General features: G+C 36.5%; 1 protein-coding gene and 1 long non-coding RNA gene across 2 annotated transcripts in view; one reads left to right on the forward strand and one right to left on the reverse strand.

Annotated features, from left to right (window-relative positions):
* The window catches only part of ccl34a.4 (chemokine (C-C motif) ligand 34a, duplicate 4), a 79094-nt gene that overhangs the window by 12942 nt on the left and 44945 nt on the right, over positions 1-21207 (forward strand). The window lies entirely within an intron of this gene.
* LOC135748781 (uncharacterized) lies at positions 5337-6160 on the reverse strand. The gene is made up of 3 exons (XR_012336820.1): positions 6059-6160; positions 5819-5930; positions 5337-5697 (listed from the first exon to the last, which is right to left on the reverse strand). It is a non-coding gene; the product is annotated as an uncharacterized lncRNA (long non-coding RNA).

The following is a 21207-nucleotide window of genomic DNA, read 5'->3' on the forward strand; positions in this document are numbered from 1 at the left end:
GTCTGAAATGCATCCTAGACCACCTCCTGAAGTGGTTTAAGCGATCGGATTTAAATCAGTCTCGAAAACATTTCGGAGGGTATTTACACCTGGTCTTTTTACAATCGGATAGTTATCCAATCATAGAAAACGCATAAGGTGACAGGTGTAAAAAGTCCCTACTGTTAGTCAAGGCTGTCAGTTTCTTGTTCTCGTGTGCTTTGTTTTGGTCTCTTAGAGACGTGTTTTCAAACTTTGACACAAGGAAAGAGACATTAAACCACTCTAGTCTATGCCAGCAGAGATGCAGAGATAAAGTTTCAAAACCACATTTGCACAAGCTGTATCTTGTCAAACCATAGGTCATAATGCTAACACATTACCAGAGGAAAAACTCCCCTGCCAACTTATAAACTCCTTATAAACCCTAATATGATTAAAATGCAAAAGGTGAAAAGCAGTATTGCCTTAATAAGTATGAGTTTGATTGAATTGGAAGATATAATTGCATTATTAACAAAGAGTGAAACCGCACATCTGCCAGTGTGCTGAATACAGTAGTTCCATTTGTGGTCACTGTAAACCCGAACAATACAATGTACTCATTTAACATGAGTTAACTGTACTCAAACCAGTGAAAAAAAATATTGAACTTTGAAGTTTTATATGTGTTCAATGATTTCACCACTTTTTGCTAACTCAAAAATTGTTATAACTTCCAAATGGAGTCATTTCCATACAACAGCCTTATTTTAACAAACACCACAAATAATTACAAACTTTTGGTGGTTTGATGATGAGGTTTATGGCATTTAATTTAAGCTAAGAAATAGGGATGCACCGATAGGATTTTTTGGGCCGATACCAATACCGATTTAAACGGACAACTTCTGGCCGATACCGATGCCGATATTAAACACTTGTATACAATACTATACAGTTGGTCTATTAGCTAGTTTATTTCTACATCAAATTATTTTTAACTGAACATGGATTTAATCTAATTAACATTAAACTGACCAACATACTAAGAGAGGCACAAATTAAGCTAAAACAAATATAATAAGACAGCATGACAACCTTTAAAGGTGGTTTTTGCTATTCAGCATTTATTTTATTAACGACATTAACTCATTTTTTACATATAATGGATTTCTGTATGCATTTAATTAATAAACAATCGGTATCGGCCTTTCTCGTGCTATTGTCGATATGCCGATGGTTTCAGATTCATCAAAAATCGGCCGATAAATATCGGCGGCCGATACATCGGTGCATCACTACTAAGAAATATTCTAAGTTTTTACTGTTTTTGAATCCACGAATACTTTAGTGTTTTATATGTTGTGTAAGAGCGCCACCTAGTGGATAATAGTGGAAATATGGATTGCCGTAAAAATTTGTCATTGGCAGGGAAGCATTTTCTCTTAATTGATGTGATAACTTGTAAATAACTCATCAATTGTGGGGAAAGAGTTTAATATTAAATACAAAAAATATAAACTTTTAAGTTTGGATTAATTATAATTTATAAATATTATTTACTTAAAAATGTTGAGTTGGTTTACTTAAATCTTTTTATATAATCGGTTTCCACAAAAGTTTTGAGTACTCTGAACCATCTTACCATTATTAATCAAAATATCCTTTCATGTGTTCAACAGAATAAAGAAACTCATATAGGTTAAGAACAACATAAGGGGTCTTAAATTAAGAATTTCCATTTTTGGGTAAACTATCCCATTATCATCTGCAGTGAGCTCCTTGTATGTGGGTCATGCAGTTTTACAGTTTTTTTCCTTTGCTTTCTTTCTAGGAAATACTGTAATAACTGTTGTTAGTAATTGACCAAACCTACTGTCACCTCTGAAAAGGTATTCAAGAAATATGGGGTGGGCCGGGCATGTTACCCCCGCCATGATCTCATGTATTTAGAGATCAAACTGTAGAAACCTGCTTTTAATAAACGACTTACAAATGCACAATCATACACATCAGAATTCGTTGACCTTGATGAGGAAATTACTAAAAGAGAAAATGGTACATTCTCCCACCCATTATAGAAATTAGTTGTGGAGGACATGACTAGACATTGGCTATAGTGATAGACTGGTGATTTATATATAATCACCCACAGTTTAGGGTACATGCCATATTGTTTCAAACTTTTCCAGTGGTTTAAGCAATTGTCATATACAGTAATGGGTGGTCCATATCTGAAACTGAACCTTCTTGAAAACTCATTCAGAAACATTTCTGAACATTTCGGCGGTTTTGAGATATTCATTTGTGACTTTGGAGTGTGCGGTGTTGTCTCCTTTGTTTGATGTAAGATTGTGCGACACAATCTCCTTTGTTTACATGAGGCGAATTTGTTGGTTTGGCATGCTTTTGACAACACTTCGTAGCATGGTTTGCATGTTAATGTAGAGAGAATTGTTTTTAAAGTCACAATACAATAAAATTTAAATTAAAAACCTACACTTTTGTAATATTGTGGTATTTTTAAATTTTTTAAATTTTTTAAATGTGAGCTTCATAATAAAAAAAATGCATGTGCCCTCTTAATCTTAAATCAAAAACGCAAATCTGCTCCCCTCCTCAAAAGGATCTCTCTTTACTTCTGGTCACAAAAAATGGGGAAGAAGGCCTGAGAAAAGATGGCAGCGATTAGCAAATAACAACATAACCCAACTTCCAACGATCCAATACATTTTCGATGGACAAATCCAATTTCCACCCTACCTTTTTACTAATTTCAAAATCCGTTTTAATCAGATATACATCACAACGGGGAAAATAAGAAAATCTCTACCTTGACTTAACGAAGGAGGAAAAACTCTTTATAAAAATACCAGTGTAGGGGTGGACTAGGCCTGAAGCTGAGAGGGGCGAGGATTAGTGTAACTAAATGATGAAACATGGGGGTAGAGTTACACTCAAGCAAAAAATCACAGGAGATCATTTAAATGTCATTTTGATGATCATAGATGAGATTGAATTGATAAAACTGGGGGGGGGGGACTACAGGGGGACTTTAAGGTCTCAAATCTGTTTTAATGTCTTTGAGTGTGAACAACTGAATGAAAAAACTGGTGGCTTAACAAGTGGAGGCCAATGAGAGAGGAAAATGAGAGGTGTAACGACAAACCACATGCAAATGTGGAAAACAGCTCATCCCACAATAAACCACAGATTTACTTTCGCCTACATTTTAACAGCTCCTCAGGTCATTGGCACATGAAGCATAGTATCGATATGTCAAGTATCTATTCTTGCTTGAAGAATAGAATAGAAATGCAATAATAAATACTATTAAATACACTAAATACAGTTGATTGCTAAAGCACATGTCTTGGAAACAGCACACGTGGAAATGCATCAAAGGGAAAAACCCATTTAATCTGGTTTTAACTCTGTATGTTAGTGGTTCCTCCTACAATGTCGTCTACAGCATTAATGCAGTTGCAAATGTTTAGCATCACCACCACTTAACCTACATAACCTACAACTCTGACGGTGAGGTTTTCCTTTTTCACACCCGCTACACGATGGAAAGAGAGAGTCCTATGCATTTAAAGAGGAACATAGTGGGCTATACAGTATACTTTAACATGGTGTGTGAAGCATCAAGTTTTCAACTTTTCATTTATTGTTTATATTAATAAGTTGGTCTTAAATTGTTTATCGTCTTAGTTGTGTAGTCTAAACGTGATTTTTTTATTTACATTATATTTATGCATTTGGCAGATGCTTTTGTCCAACATTGCAGTGTATACATTATGTCAGTCAGAGACGATCCCATGATTTTCTAAAATAAAATTCTCTACCAACTGAGTTACAGGAACGCATTGCTCTGTATAACTCTGAATAAAGATATTTCTTCCCACTTTTTAAACTTCATCTGTTGTTCTACATCTGTTGCTTTCTTGTATCTCTTGTTCTGTTCTCCACATACTGTGTCAAAAAATAAGACAACCATGCTGTAGTTAGACGTAGGGATGCAGCGATTAACTGGTTTCACTATTAACTGCTTATAAATATCATGGTTAAGTCATCGTAAAGGCTCCCTTAAACTGCGTGTTCAGGGTTTCCCGCAGAAAATTTGTTAGTTAAGGTGGTAGGGTTGTGCAGGTGGGCGGGCTGGGGGCGTGGCAATCAAAGGGGCGGGGCGTACGCGTCATGATGAAAATATTTTATTTAAAACACTCAAAACTCAATTTTGAAGAAACTATGACAGAAAATAAACACATTCTAGATTATTAATGAATTAAATGTTTTATCAACAGGCTAGTTATCCTCCAGACAGTGACGGACCATGTCTTTCTCTCATTTCGGCCATGTGGCGTTTGGTGGAATTTTTTTTTTGGACGACCTAGTTAACGTGGTAGGGTATCCCAGCTTAGGTGGGCCGCCCGAACTGAAAAGTGCTGCGGGAAACTCTGGTGTTTCTGTTTCACACACACACAAATGCATGAACCACCAAAAGGCACGTGCGGCATGATGCAGACTGGTTGGCATACTGTATGACAAAGCTTTGCGAGAGCATTTTAAAATAATATGTGCGCGGGACGCATCTCTTGGTTATTTGTGGATTTGGTCTGTGTGCCTGCATGCATGCGTGAAACAGAGGCACACTCCAATTGGTCCGTGCAGCATTAAAAACCTGGATAAAGCCCTGGCGTGGTGCTGGTGGTTAGGCATTGGCCGATTACTGGTGTCAAGGTATACCAAGGTTTTAAAGGGTCAAGGTTTCAAAACCATTAACATTTTCTGTGATGCTGTTTCCAAGGTATGAGCTGTGTTTACACAAAATTAATTAAATCCTTAAGTCATGTAATTTACATTTAATATATATTACAAAAATATATATTTTTAAAGAAAATTATAATTTAAAAGGCTTTATTTTTACCCGCCATACAGTACATATTGTATGTTGCTTAATAATAAAATGTATTTTATCAAGTTTAAAAAGTTGTTGTTTGTATACTGTACGTTGGCGTCTAAAAATGTTACTGGTGCAATGTCAAAAACCCCAATACTGTGAAACCGTGGTATTTTTGCTTAAGGTTATCATACCACCAAAATATTATACCGGCCCATGCCTACTGGTGGTCTGACTGACTGCAATTAATTGGGTTTAATTATTTTAACGCATTAATGAATTAATTAAAATGAGTTTACATGTTACTCATACAATTCCTGGTTGATTTTACCAGAAGCATCCTAGTTTGGTTTGTCATAAAAAAAAAATATTGCTCGTTTTGTTGTTTTAACCGCGGGTATTTATATAAAAAGTTTTTAAAAGCTTTAATAAATAAACGTAGGGATACTAAAATTGTTAGTTATATAATTTATTTAACAATATTACCTCTACATATCGAAATGCATTGAATTATAGAGTACATAAAAAGGTACAATAGTACATCAAGTTACATTCATTTGTGGGAGAAAACGACACAATATACAATATCAACAAAATACAATATTATTTGTAATAAAAATGCTATATTATTTGTATATAAAAAACACATAACTTACAATAAAGTGCATTTTCTTAAAAAATTAAAAAGAAAATATTAATGTCTGTGTTTTTTGTGTTCAGTCTTAGCTGATGTCATATTTTTGTGTGTCTTTTTATCCAAGTGCGCCATAGCTTTTTTGGCCCATGGTGAGTTGGGATCCGAGCAGATTGTGATCCCCTTGACTGTTAAGAATCTGCAGAACGGATGGTAATTTTGTTAAAACTAGAGATAAAATGAAAATAAAAAACAAAACAACACACTTGGACCATTCATTATTACAAAATTAGTCAGCAAAATTGTGAATCAGTCCTCACCTCACAGCCTCTACAGAGTACAAGGGTTTGCGCTGGATAAAGTAGCTTGCCAGAAGTTGCACACGAACTTTAGTATCTGTAGTTCTTAAACAGCTTTCAGAAATAAGTGCACCTATTGGAGATAAAAGCAGACAATTGATGTGACTCTATTTTACCTAAATCAGTCACCAATAAACAAAATACCCTATCAACATAAACAAAAGTGTTTATCTGGAGTAAGCATGTACCCTAAAAACTCACCTTCTTGTGATGTCTTAGAGACAAGAAGACACAGCAGCAGAACTGCAGAGAAGCACAACACATGCAACTTCATTTTACGGCACGGTTGTCAATTGTAATGCCACCCTGAAGAAAGACGCACCCTATTTAAGCTCAAAACTGGGACACCTGGAACATCCTCCCACCAGCAGAGCCCCAGTCTCACGCCACAGGCCGACTATTGGGGTTATTCCAAATAAACTAACCAGAACACTGGTTTTTATATATTAGTAATGGCAAACATTGTGGTCATATTACATTTAAGCATCATTGTAAATATATTCAATGATAACTTGCTGAGTTACTCGCAAAATGTTTGTGTAACCAAAAAGTGCCTGGCATGCTGATTTTGGCATATGTAGGCCTATGTGTGAAAGATATTTGTTTAATTCTCTATCAAAGGTTGAAAAGAGAACAACTAATACTAGCACTAAATGTGCATGTTTGGTAAGGTTTTACTTTTTAGTTTTCTTACTTTTTCAAATCTAACTCTGGTTGATGCATTTCCGGACTTTTTAGGTCATGGTGGCCTGCTTCCTTTTTAGGGGGTCTATAATCTGTACAGTAGACATTATCAGGGTTTCATATCTCATCTTTGTGGTTAAATGTTTTGGCAGTGTAAAAGTGCACAGATTAATGCAAATGTTACCCCTTTCACACACTGCGCTGAAAATTGCCTTAAAATTGCCAGAGTGCATTCTGTGTAAATGCAAACACGTCCTGACATTGATCCAAGATTTGATTCAAGAGTGGGGACTTATTAACATTGCCGGGATCAGTTCTGTAATGGTACATTCACAAGGGACAAAAGTGTTAAGGCTTGACGGAAAGCTTGTCTGAAGCGTGGCCAACAGCCAATCACAGTGGCCGGTCTTCCATAAACGTAATTGGCTGTCTTTGCCTAGCTTATTTGCATAAGGTGATCTGATGCACGCATTGCCGCTTAAAAAGTTGAGAAATTTTCAACTTCTGTGGTGAGCAAAGGCAGTGACGCAGCGCAGACGGATCCACAATTCAGTTTGGCAACGCTTGACGTCACCCATAAAAAATTAATGGGAAGCGCTAACGCTTACGCCCTGTGTGAAAGTACCGTAATACGTCCTGTAGAGGAACAAGTGTGTGAGGGGTAAATACTAAGGATGCTCCGATCGATCAGCCACAGATCGGTATCGGTCGAAAATGGCATTAAATGACTCGATCGCTACTCCCTAAATTTGCCAAAGATCTCATGAACCGATCTTTCTGTTTACTTATGGCATCATAGGGCTCCTGAATGCGACTGCTATAGAGACCATTTTTACGTAGTGCGAGCATTTTTATAACCCTTTACTCATGTGAGACATGCAGATTTGGATTTCTCTCTTTGCCTTTACAGAGATACGTGTATTTTTTATGAGGGCGTGCTCAGGTCCTAATTGCACGACGTGTCTTCACATCCCCATTAAACAGCGTATACAAAACACATCTATTGCGAACATTGCATCCTCATGCCGAAAGTTTATTATTTGCATGCTTTTTAAAGTTTTGACCATTTAAACTTTTCCTCACAGCTGGTCTTGTCTGCGTAAACAAGACTGATGTTTCATCAGTGCACGTGAACAGAGCGATCCCTCTCACGTCTTAAAGGGATAGTTCGGCCAAAAACGATATTAAATCCATGATTTACTCACCCCCAAGCTGTCCGAGTTGCATATGTCCATCGTTTTTCAGACAAACACATTTTCGGATATTTTAGAAAATATTTTATATCTTTCAGTTGATTAAATGTAATGTTACGGGGTCCAGCAATAGTCCACGACCTTCAAGTCCAAAAAAAGTGCGTCCATCCTTCACAAAATAAATCCAAACGGCTCCAGGATGATAAACAAAGGTCTTCTGTGGGTAATCCGTGCGGTGTTGTTGTAGAAATATCCATATTTAAAATGTTATTAACGTTATAAACTACCTTCCGGTAGCGCCGCCATCTTAGAGTGATCCGCATTCAGGATGAGAGCTTACGCAGCGTACAGAGTTTCTCTGCTGCTGCTCTGTGCCCCCGCCCTCCGAATTTGTCATACGTCACTAAGAAAAGTGCGTACACTACGCTAATACTCTCTCCTGAGTCTAAGATGGCGGCGCTACCGGAAGGTAGTTTATAACGTTAATAACATTTTAAATATGGATATTTCTACAACAACACCGCACGGATTACCCACAGAAGACCTTTGTTTATCATCCTGGAGCCGTTTGGATTTAATTTGTGAAGGATGGACGCACTTTTTTTGGACTTGAAGGTCGTGGACTATTGCTGGACCCCGTAACATTACATTTAATCAACTGAAAGATATAAAATATTTTCTAAAATATCCGAAAATGTGTTTGTCTGAAAAACGATGGACATATGCAACTCGGACAGCTTGGGGGTGAGTAAATCATGGGTTTAATATCGTTTTTGGCCGAACTATCCCTTTAAAGCCACAGTAACCTAATTAATCTCTCAATAAAACCACTTTCTGCTCTTGACTAAGGAACTTTTATACTTCATACGAATGCATGTATATTTAATTCATACAGTAACTGTGAAGCATTTTATTTTCATTCCTTTAACAGACATAAGCTCTTTTAAAGGCATATTACATTTCTCTTTGCAAAATAAATATTTGATTCTTTATTAAAACAAAAATATACCTAATTACTGCAAGTAATATAACAAAGGCAACATCTGTGGTATTACTTCCTCTAGAAAAAATGTTAACAGTTACAGTTTTCAAAGAGCTTGCATATCAGCTTGAAGAATCGGTATCGGCATTGGTATCGGCCGATCACAAAGACAACAAATCGGTAATCTGTATCGGCTGCAAAAATTCTGATCGGAGCATCTCTAGTAAATGCTATCTTTCATGCTAAAAAATGTCTGCAAACTGAAAAAAAGCAGATATGGGAGTTCCTCAACCAGCTAAACTATCCATGCCTTTCCAGCGCTATTTTTTACTGCGCAGGATGATTGTGTTGTTCTGCTTTAAATGTGTTGTTTGAGACCACCAAGTATTTGAATAAAACAGTCTGGACTGGCATGAAAGTATGTGCTGGCTTGGCAGTTTAGTTTAGCTAGATAAGAAATGTGTCAATTTTCAGTAAGAGTAGACCTGTCTTGCGGCCACTTCCTGTGAGGTTGAATGATTTGTTAATTCAGCAAGCATATAAGGCCAGATGTACTAACCACCTGCACTCATGTGCAAACACCTCTTTTGCTATTTAAACAACTATTGTGGGGATTTACTAAAGACACGCAGGAAAAAAATAGCGCTGGAAAGGCATGGATACACTTGTTGTTTTTGTGACTGACTTACTAGATAATGCATTTGTAGAAGTTCCCATTTCAGATTTCAAAATTTATTTGAGAAGAGTATTTAAATAATTCAGATTTCAGATTAACACCTAAAAATGTCTAATTCTAATTTGAGCTTGATAGATTGGGTTGGTCATTATGAGATTTTTGCGTCTTTGTTCTGTAACGTGCCCCTTGTCAGTAAATCACCCACATAAATTTCCACTTCCATTGGTGCTTTTTTGAAATTGTGTAGAAATTTTTGAAAGGTATAGAAATCTTTATTGTATAAATTATATAATAATTATTATTTTTAGGGCTACAGAAATGACTTTCTCTTTGTCTTGGGTTGATTGATTAACATTAATGACACAGACTTAAAGGTGCAATTTGTAAGATATTTGCAGTAAAATGTCCAAAAACCACTAGGCCAGTGTTATATATTTTGTCCAGCTGATTACTATCAATATCTGTAATGTTTTCAACTACTTGTAAACAGTGAGAAAATTTCCATTCAAAACATTGACACGGGGCAGTGTAGTCTCCTATCAATGACGTTAATATCCATGTGACCCTTTGTCACCGCCTTTACTGACGTAAAAACCACATGACAACAGTGGTCGAGTTCAAAAAAATAAAATGGTGGCCAAGGAAGCGACTGGAGCACAAATTTAGTGTAAATAAACTTATATTTTCCCTTTTTACACATTTTAATTGCATTTCTAGCGAGAAATTAGTATTGTAGTTTTCAAATATGTGATTAGTTATCACAAAGGCGCTCTCTGTTTATATTTCAAACACGCTGCCTTTGAAGTGCATCGGAAAGCCTTTCTCTGAGCGGCCTTCAGGCCTCCGAAGTCATTTCCTCAAGAGGCAGCGAGGCAACAAGTCACTGCCTTGAGTTTTCGGACGCAGCCAGTGTTGTGGACAAATGCGGAACTATGCGATAGCGCCTGTCGGGCTATGCGCTTGCTTATGGACTTATGGATTAAGTTACTCTTTACCGTCTGCTGCTGGTTGTGTCAGCAAAGACAGCTCCCGTATAGGTACGGGCCAACCAAACGACCAGAGAAGAGTTTGGAACAAAACGAGAGAAAGATTGAGGATCAATTTGGTGTTGCATTATCTGGATGGAGAGAGCTTCACGACAACATTTAACTAGACAGAGATTATGATCCTGCTTCTGTTTTATGCGATGGGTGAGTTGTTTTGATTCGTAACCCTTCAAAAAACGTATGCTATTATATTGATCACAACATTAGTGTGTTGATTGTAATCTGCGCATCTTCCCGCGGACGATATGCACATCAAGAGGTATTGTACAGCAATATAAATGGTCATTTTAAGACACTTAGATTTGTACTGTCAACACATTATGTGAAAAATCATTGTAGATTGTAAGTTGAAAACTTAATTCTGTGCTGTGTTAACCATCGAATTTGGACTAATACTGTAACATCTTTGACTAACAATTTCGTTTTGAACATCACATATAAACTTACATAATGAAATAAACGATGTCATCAAACGCAACATTTATAAGACTTGATTACCTTATCCATCAACGTGATTTCTCGTTCGTCATTAAACAACGTCATTTTTATTGATTTGATCTGGCGCCATCTAGCGGTGCAGATAATACAAATTGCATCTTTAAGTAGGTCAGTTGAAGTTACTGTCTCTACAAGATAAGCACGGACCGGGTTTCTGTCTCTAATCTATATATAAACTTAAGACACAAACATATGTTTTATTAGAGAAAAAATACTGTGGTATTTCAAGATCATTTTGTTTGTATGTGTCGTGCCAAGAACAGAAAGATTTTATGTTTGCTTGCTTTTTTCACTTGACTACACAGACAAAGGGCAAATACCAAACACTGCTTTGGGACGGAGACATAAACAGTCTCTCCAAATAAAGTGAAAATTGCATTGTTTTTCAGTGCTCTATTCGCCAAATGAATTTTAATGGACTACAGCAGGGTTTCCCGCAGAAAATTTGTTAGTCAAGGTGGTAGGGTTGGGCGGGGCCCAGGGCGTGGCAATCAAAGGGGCGGGGCGTATGCGTCATGATGAAAATTAAAATATTTTAATAAAGTAATTAAATAAAATATTTATTTTTAAAACACTCAAATAAAACTTAATTTTAAAAGAAACTATGACAAAAAAATGAACACATACTACAGGTAGATTATTAATTAATTTTAATGTTTTTAACAGATACCTCTAATGGGAATAGCTGCGTTATGAAGTGAAACTAAAGGGTTAATAAACACAAACTAAAGCAGATGTTGTAGATCGTCTGGCGAACAATGATAGATAGCGCAAAAATGGTAAAAATAGTAGGGCAACTCTCTCTACAGTTTACACATCAAGAGTTCTGATCTTTTTTTCTTAATTATGCAACTCTTTCAAAAAAAATCTATTTATATGCATTGATGCATAATACAAGCATGGTTAGATGAAGGATCATAGATGGAAGAATGTGTGGATATCTATCTCTTATATACAGATATTAAACTGAAGTTTCACTGAGACGGTTATTAAATAATGACTTGCCATGAGAGTTGTTTAGTGTTTTCTTCACATGAAGCTAAATATATATGTGTATGTGTATATATATTCTGTTTACGTAACAGCCTATGTTTTGGTCAGATTTGATTAAGAAGAAAAAAGGTTAGGCCGAGCGGTGCTGGGTTCCTGGCCCACTTCCTGTGCGGAGACCGTCTGTCCCGCCTTCTTGTTTTCGGGGGTCCGGACATTGGGCACTGTCGGCCTTCTGGCCGTTGGACTTTGTTTATTATTTATTTACACATCAAGAGTTCTGATCTTTGAAGGGATGATCGAGTATGATTGGAGTTGGACCGGACACATTAGACCGCATGTGTGTCTGTGCGTGCAGAAAACTGCTCACTTTAGCTCATTTTTGTGGTTAAATTGTTTAACATCAAGTGTTAGCGTGTTAAAATTTGCAAGCCTTTGAAACACGTGCAAATGATAAACTTTCCCTATTTTAATTTGTGTATTAATCCACGAATCGCATGCGGGCCGAACCATGTGTCGTGATCCATACGGATCACGGATCAACTGTTATCAAGTACACCACTAGAAATAAATAGTTTTTTTTTTTAAGTTATATTTTTTGGCCATTTTTGCCTTTTTTACCAGTGAATGAGAAAGGGACATGAAAGTACAGGGAGAAGAAGGGGTATTGGATCGGCAAATGACCACGGTTCCGACAGAAATAACAGTTTTTGTCTTAAAGGAATAGTCCATTTTCTTAAAAGAAAAATGCAGATAATTTACTCACCACCATGTCATCCAAAACTTTGATGTCTTTCTTTGTTCAGTCGAGAAGAAATTATGTTTTTTGAGGAAAACATTGCAGAATTTTTCTAATTTTCATGGACTTTAATAGAGCCCAACTTTTAATACTTAACTCAACACTTAACAGTTTTTTTTCAACTGAGTTTCAAAGGACTATAAACGATCCCAAACGAGGCATAAGGGTCTTATCTAACGAAACGATTGTCATTTTTGATAAGAAAAATAAAAAATATCCACTTTTAAACCACAACTTCTCGTCTAGATCTGGTCGTGATGCGTGATGTGACCCCACGCAATACATCATGACGTCAAGAGGTCACAGAAGACAAACGCGAAACTCCGCCCCAGTGCTTACAAGTGTCTTGAAAGAGGATCGTTCCTACGTTGTTGTATGTCAACTGATACTAATTAATGTCTTTGTGTCAGTTTATTGTTTACAATGGTCCGCAAATTTGCGTTTTATATACAGTATGTAACACGTGACCTCCCTACATCACTACGCATTTACGTTAGGTTGCGCTGGATCAGACCTAGACGAAAAGTTGTGGTTTAAAAGAGCATATTTTTTATTTTTCTTGTCAAAAATGACAATCGTTTCGCTAGATAAGACCCCAATGCCTCGTTTGGGATCGTTTATAGAATTTTGAAACTCCGTTGAAAAAAAAAACTGTTAAGTGTTGAGTTAAGTATTAAATGTTGGGCTCTATTAAAGTCCATTAAAATGAGAGAAATCCTGCAATGTTTTCCTCAAAAAACATAATTTCTTCTCAACTGAACAAAGAAAGACATCAACATTTTGGATGACATGGTGGTGAGTAAATTATCTGGATTTTTCTTTTAAGAAAATGGAATATTCCTTTAATTATGCAACTCTTTCAAAAAAATCTATTTATATGCATTGATGCATAATACAAGCATGGTAAGATGAAGGATCATAGATGGAAGAATGTGTGGATATCTATCTCTTATATACAGATATATCAACAATTTTCATTACAATATATTTATAGACAGAATTTTATTGAATTATTTGTGTTAAATAATTCATAAAATTTTCTAACAGGTGTTCCAACAAACTCTGTTTGTTACAATTAACACCACCTATTGTGTAAGTTGTAACGTTTGCACTTCTTTCACTTTTGGTGTAATTGTATGATAACGGTAGATCCCACAAACAAACTTTAAGATTTCCACGAGAGATATTTTTTGAATGATAGAGCCAAAGCCAAAAAGCATTAGGTTGTGCCCCGCCCTCCCCTACTTGTACCTTGTACTTTTGTCAGTTCAAACTTTATAGGTCATGGTGGCCTGCTTGTTTTTTAGGGGGTCTTTAATGCCTGCAGTAGTCAGTACTAGGGTTGTGTGTCTCATCTTTGTGGTTGAATGTTTAAACAGCGTGAAAGTGCATAGGTTAATGGGGGAAGTTGGTGTGGGTGTGTGTGTGTGTGTCATCTTAACTTTCTGAACCAGCTGAGACAGATTGAAGATGTGTGCCATTTGTAAATGTGTACAATAATAACCAAATACTGTCTTGTTCCTGTGCATTAATGTGTTGTGTAAGGGATCGCTTTACTGTACAGTGAAATCAGTCACTTATGAAATCACATTTGAGTTGTGGACTTAGAAGAATGCTTCCTATATAGACAAAAAGAGCAAGGCCTCTCTCTAGGGTTTAAAAAATATATACAATATATACTATATTAGCTGATACATACTAGCTTATAAAATCTGGTACTTAACTGTTTGACCTCAAATACTCTTGATTTCAATAATCTTTTCTCTTTTTTACGAGATCATGCCTTTTATCATTCTTTTGATCTACAAATGAACAGAGATAAAATCTAAATTGTTTCACAGAGCAGATTTAATCTGCCTGCTCAAGTTAAGGCTGTATTTTAAGAGCCATTGTGAGAAGTGATTCAGAGAAAATGACATTACACCTGATTTTGTGAAATAAACAGTATTAAAAGGTGTCATTTTCTTATTATCCCCTGCAAATGTGTGAATCACACTCAGCGATGCAATCGAGAAAACCAAAAACCACAGCAGCACAACTGCAGAAACTTAACACATGCCACCCCACTTTTGACACTCATGATGTGACCCTCAAGAAATACACAAAGTCTGTTAAACCAACTGTACAGAACCCATGACAGTGTTTCCAGCCGCTGACATGCCCCACTTTCACTAATAAATAAAGCCACTATCCAAAACGCAATTTTTTGTTAGTACACACATTAAACTGAAGTTTCACTGAAAGGGTTATTAAATAATGACTTGCCATGAGAGTTGTTTAGTGTTTTCTTCACATGAAGCTAAATATATATGTGTATGTGTGTATATATATTCTGTTTATGCAACAGCCCATGTTATGGTCAGATTTAATTAAGAAGAAAAAATGCATAGTGGACTTCTGATATAATTATATGTAATTACTCATAATTTAAAAGATATTAAATCATAATTTAAGAAAAAATTTATTTTCATTTTATAAATAGCATCGTGTATCTTTTATTAGCAAAGTTGTACTTTGCAGTAACGTTTATTCTAAGTGATGCATTTCCTGATGTTCTAGGTCATGGTGGTCTGCTTTGTACATCCTACCACAAACTATGGGTCTTTACGACGTTGCAGTTTAGTTGCTATAAATCAATCTTTGCTGTTGAATGATCTTTAAAAGTGGTGGAATCTACAAGCATTTTAAGCAACTAATAAAACTTTAAAAAAAAAAACTGTAAAGATTTTAAAAACAATTTCCTGTACATCTCAGTGGTAGAGCCAATAGGTCATGGTCTTGAACCCAGAGTAAACATGCAGATTTTTTTGTTTGTAACACAATGTAAGTCGCTTTGGAAGCGTCTGTCAAATGCATAAATGCAGACTTCAGATGAATAACTTCAGATTTGGTTACCCAACAGCAGAAAAAGTGAAGCAGTTGCATGTCATACAAAGTTTAAGTGTGCATATAAAAGACACAAGATGTGAGTGAACACGAAGTGGAAGCTTTTGCTTAAACCCCATTTCATCAATCATCTTACACATATTCTTGGGACATACTTTTTTTTCAACCAATTTTTGAAACATACCAAACATCTTGATAAACAAGAAACTATTTAACTATGGTAAGATGAGTCCAAACCAACTAGATATGTACAGTATAGGTTTTCAGATTATAACACAATGGCGACCTCTAGCAAATGAATGTGTAAGATTAATCATTTCAAGAGCTTATTTACCAAGATCAGAGTCATTGCTGTAGTCTGATTTGGTGTTCTGGTGTTTGTTGCTGGGCTAAACTGTTCATCAATGTGAAACTTTAAAGTCATGTGAGACAGTCTGTCAACAAGACTAAAATCCAAAAACATAAAGGCACTAGTGATGATGAGAGAAAAGTCTTAATACTTTTTGAAGGTCTCAGTGTTGTTTCATTTGTATTCAGTCTTGATTTTAGAGGACTTAGGAATTTCAACTGTGGAGATATCATTAAATTACCAGAGCATTGTTTGATTTATTTGTTAACATCATGAATGTGATTAAAGGTCTTCCTGCTTTAAATGCGTAGAGCTAATGCAGTGAATACAAACCATGAACAGGGCTAATGTGGTAACAATCCTTGGATTTAATCCATGTTGTCGGAAAAAATACAGGGTGAACTTTTATTGAAAGCTTGAAACAAACATAAACTCAGAGAAAGATATTCAATTTAATTAAAATGTTTTTCTATGGGTTTTAGCAGTAACAACATAAACAAATGGCTTTCGTGGAACACACTTAACTTCCGGTAAACTCCGCTGAGAATCAATAACAACAAAGTCCTTTTAGAGGAGTTTATTTCTGATAACAAGCTAAATAAACAACAAGTAGATTACCTTAATGTATACAATGTTAACTACACACCGTCTGATTCATGATCGCCGTCTACCTCTGTCTTTAGGAAACCAAAACATTTGTTATTTGTGACGAGGTATTTGTTCCAGAGTTCGATTAAGCCACTAGCTGTCAAGGTCCTGCCTAGGAGTTTTGTGTTGTGTTTGTATTTAAGTCATGGTGGCAGGGTTCTGGCAGTCCCAGGCTTTATGTGGAGGCTCATGCCTTGTTTATTGTGGCATGTGCCTCCGGTGTCTTGTCTTTTGTACCCGCCCCCTCGTTCTCCTGCTTACTTTTAATCATTAGTTTATTCCCATCACCTGTTCCCGCTTGTTATCTTGTTTAGTTCTCCTTATTTAATGTCGTCTTGTCCTTAGTTCTGTGCAGGTTCATTTGGTGTGGTTTAGTGTTTCATGTAAAGTATCTAGCCAAGGTTTCAAGTCTAGTCTTGTTATATGTGATTGCCTGTTCTTCGTGTTTCCTGTTGTGAACCCCCACGAGGGTCTTTGGCCCTGTCCCAAATGGCGCACTTCATGTGGACTTTCGGTCTCGTGGCCTTAAATTGCGCGTTCTCGCTTAGTCTACGAGTCCATAGGGTGTCCCATCTGTCATTTTTATGCTTTAAAGTGTGCTCATCAGCGCCTCCTTTGCCCCCTTGATGCGGTCTTCAGCGAAGCCCGCACTGCAGCAACCCAGAAGTCCTTGCGAAAGGGCAATCAGACCAATCAGACGACGGAAGGGAGGAGTTCACACTGAAGGGCAACTTCTCTACCTATTTCCGGTGTGATGCTCGAGTCTGTCCCAAAATACGACTCCGGTGCACCCACGTGGACTCGCATCAAGGGTCCCTAAAGTCTGGACTACGTAATGTCATCAAAGTGTGGACTCTGAGGAGGACCACAAGTCCGGAGTGTGCCATTTGGGACAGGGCGTTTGTTTTCTTGTTGCGTGTTATTAAAGTGTTTTCTGTTACCCTGATATCATCTGCGATTGGGTTCATTCGTACTTCCTGACAACTAGCCAGACCATTAAACAAACAGAAACCGGAAGTAAAGTTCCGACCAGACGCGTAACCGCAAAAACGCATGTGTGTCCGATGAAACCGTCTGTAGGGTGTTTTGCATTGTAACAAAAACATACAGTAAATACAGTGTAGTGCGAAACAGTCAGATTGTTATTTTCACAAATTCAAAGTCTGCGCATCATTTTTTAAATAATATATATATTAGCAAATGTAAAAATAAGAGTAATCGGAATGTTACATTAAAATATGTATTAAGCTGTATATGTAACAAAGTCTTTCTAATGAAGTCACGTCACTGCCCGACCATATTTGCAACACCTTCAGGTCTTGATGAAGCAAGACTTGTAAGATGCGCATGCACAAAGTCCCTCCCTCAGAGGATGCCATTTTTTAATGGTGGATGATTGGACCTTTTAACTGGAAAGCTGTTGCATATCAGTGATGCATCTTGTTAATAATAAGTATGTTTGCTCCGAATGTGTTTCCAGGAGCTGCCTTCATACATAAACGCTGCCTCCAAGTAATTGCCTCATGAGGCAACGAGGCAACAAGTCAGCTGCCAAAGCTTTCGGACGCAGCCTTGGTCATAAGATGTAAATTAGAGATACTTACTGTGAAGAGTAAATTCTCTGTAAAGGCTAATTTACAATGATCCAACAAACAATGAACATTTTTTAATTTAGCATGAGTATGTTTTTGTTTGCTGGCAATTGTTGGATCAGTGTCAATTAGCCTTATGATTGTTGATGTCTTAATACAATTTTGAGACATTTAGGCAATGGGCATAAAATATGACAGGAATCATATGAATCACATAAACAAACATTCAACTAATCAAATATTACGTTATATAGTAAAATGTAAACTCTAACCTTAAAGCAGTCTACCAGTAAGCAAGTAAGAGGTGACAGTGGCAAGGACTGAAACTCCAGCGGAGAGAAAAATACAGTGAACTCATAAACCACGCGTATGATTTCTGCACAGGCAGAGCTACAGAGGTAAAGTTTGAATACCACATCTGCACAAACATTAACTTCACTCAAATATATCAACCCTTACACTACCACGGGAAATATTAACAGAGAAAAACTTGCGTGTGCTGCATGATGAAGATGAGATGTGGGAGACCACATCATCACATTCTGTTAGTCAAGAGCAAAGGTGAATGTAGCAAGAGTATGCAAACCTCTAGTAAGTCAAACAGCAGCCAGTGGTAATCTAGACCTTTCTCGCTGTATTCATGAACCTACATAACATTAAATTATATTAAAATATTTTGTTTTTAATTTTAGTTACAGATAGAATGTTTGCTAGTACTTTAGGGCAAGGCACTAAGTTTTACTATGTTTTTTTGTTGTTGTTTGTTTTTTAGAAAGGGTTTGTTCTACACTTTAACCATGTTATTTTCCCCTATTCTCCCTGATGAACAGATAAGTTGGTAAAAGTATTCAAAGACATTTGAAATTACGATAGGAGACCAATCCACAACTATATAACAGAAGATAATCCCTTGAGCTAGATGCTATCATTTCTGTCAGAACAGTGAACATCAACACAGCTAAATTAACACAAAATAACTCTATAACACAAAATTAACACAAAATAATTCTATAAGAGTTCATTTCAACACTTGGAAATTATCTTATGGGGTCCATTCCCAAGTTATTTTAACACTTCAAAGTATTGCCATGTTGATATTTTAATAAAGTTAATATAAAACACAAAGCAGTGTAGAATAAATATCAAAATTGGTGTAGGTTAATTCTTTCACCGCCAGCATTTTTAAAAAAAGTTGCCAGCCAGCGCCAGCGTTTTTCATGATTTTCACCAAAGTTTAATGCCTTTCAGAAAATGTTCTTCTTTAAATATATAAACATACAATATACCAAATGAAAGAACAGACCCTCTGCTTTCAAACAAAAAAACCGTTTCATCCTACCTTTAGTGGTTCTTTTGCAATCAGCTTTTGAATATGGGTAGGTTTTTGCAAAAACACCAGATTTTGAGCAAAAAGCAGAGATAATTCCATTTTTATGACGGATTTTTCATAGAGATCCCATTCAGAGCGATCTTTAAAACAGACACGGACATGCAGCAGCTTGCCATAGGGCAATACTTCCGGTTTTAAAAAGTTGCGGAAGGGCGCCACCTGGTGGATAATAGCGGTATTGCGGAAAGACGGAAAATCTCGTCATTGGCGGGGAAGCGTTTTCTCTTAATTGACGAGATATCTCGTCAATGGCGGGGAAAGAGTTAATATAAATCAACTCCCTTGCTGTAATTTTCTAACTCCAATGTTTCAACACTACAGGTTTTAAATGAAGAGTTTGGTTCCAAAACGCGATAAACGCCATTTTAAAAAAAGATTAGTTACCACCAAAATCAGTATTGTATCAGGTCGGTATTAAAAAGTAAATTCTTAATTTTACACAAAATCCAATATCCGCCGTGTTATTCTGTCATTTTTTCTCTCTTTTTTCCAAACTGCGAGAAAGCCAGTCTTCCTTATTTTCACAATGCAATGAATCCACTTAACCAATCACAGTGCAGCATTCCAAGCATTGTAAACAATAATGGTGGGACTTTGAATACACACGGAATAGTTTTCCTCATCTACTTTGTACTTCGTGATCAACAAACAAACAAACAAAAACAAAATAATACTTTTGATGACATTGATGAACCTGTGGTGTTTTTCTGTGGTGGGGAAGAAACGTAGCCATCAAAAACTGAATAATTTACGTGAGAGGCACTTCGGCGAAGGAAGAATGGCGGCTGTTGCTTGTTCTCACACGACAGCATCAAGCTTCTGTCATGCTAACACATTGACCCCAGGGGATCTTATGAAAAACCTTCCATTATTTTACGCAAAGTCAACAAAAATCGAGCAGGACCAAAACATTTTACAGCTGATTGCTGTCAAAAAATTCAGCGGCGACATCTCAAGGATGACAGCAGCAATGACAGTGTTCTTAATATGACAAAGTAAGTGTTTTGATCAATGCCAGTAATGTTTTTTTTAATCAGTGTATAGCACTAGTCAAATAATGTAACAAATAAAATGACAAATAAAAGTCACAGTGGACTATACGTCGCATTTATTTAGAAAATTATTTCACAAAATTCAAGCCGAAAAACAGACATTTAATCTGGAAAGGCAAGTTATTCAATTAAACACTAGCAGACAGAACTGCAGGCTGAATAGATGTCTGTACATTTAAAGTAATATTATCAGTTATTTAAAAGATAAACCATAGCATACAGAACTTACCTGGAAGGTTGAATAGGCTAAATTAACCGAACAAGCCAAGTTCGCATACTCGTCATTCCACATTACTGAACCCATTGAATTACATAAATACATGAGCAGCATATAGCGGACTTTCGCGGCTGTAGATGGTGATGTTGTCTCTTGCCTCATAAATGTCAAAATTAACCTGACTATAAGACGCAGCACCGGCCAAGTTATGAAAAAAACTGCGGCTTATATACCGAAAAATACGGTAAATTAATATAACATTGCATAGATGAATGCACATTTATATATTGATTCAACAGATTTATAGCATTTAGAAAAAAACTTCACTCAAAAGAATCAGTTTTTATA

The sequence above is a fragment of the Paramisgurnus dabryanus genome, chromosome 6 (assembly GCF_030506205.2).
Source record: "Paramisgurnus dabryanus chromosome 6, PD_genome_1.1, whole genome shotgun sequence".
NCBI lineage: Eukaryota > Metazoa > Chordata > Actinopteri > Cypriniformes > Cobitidae > Paramisgurnus > Paramisgurnus dabryanus.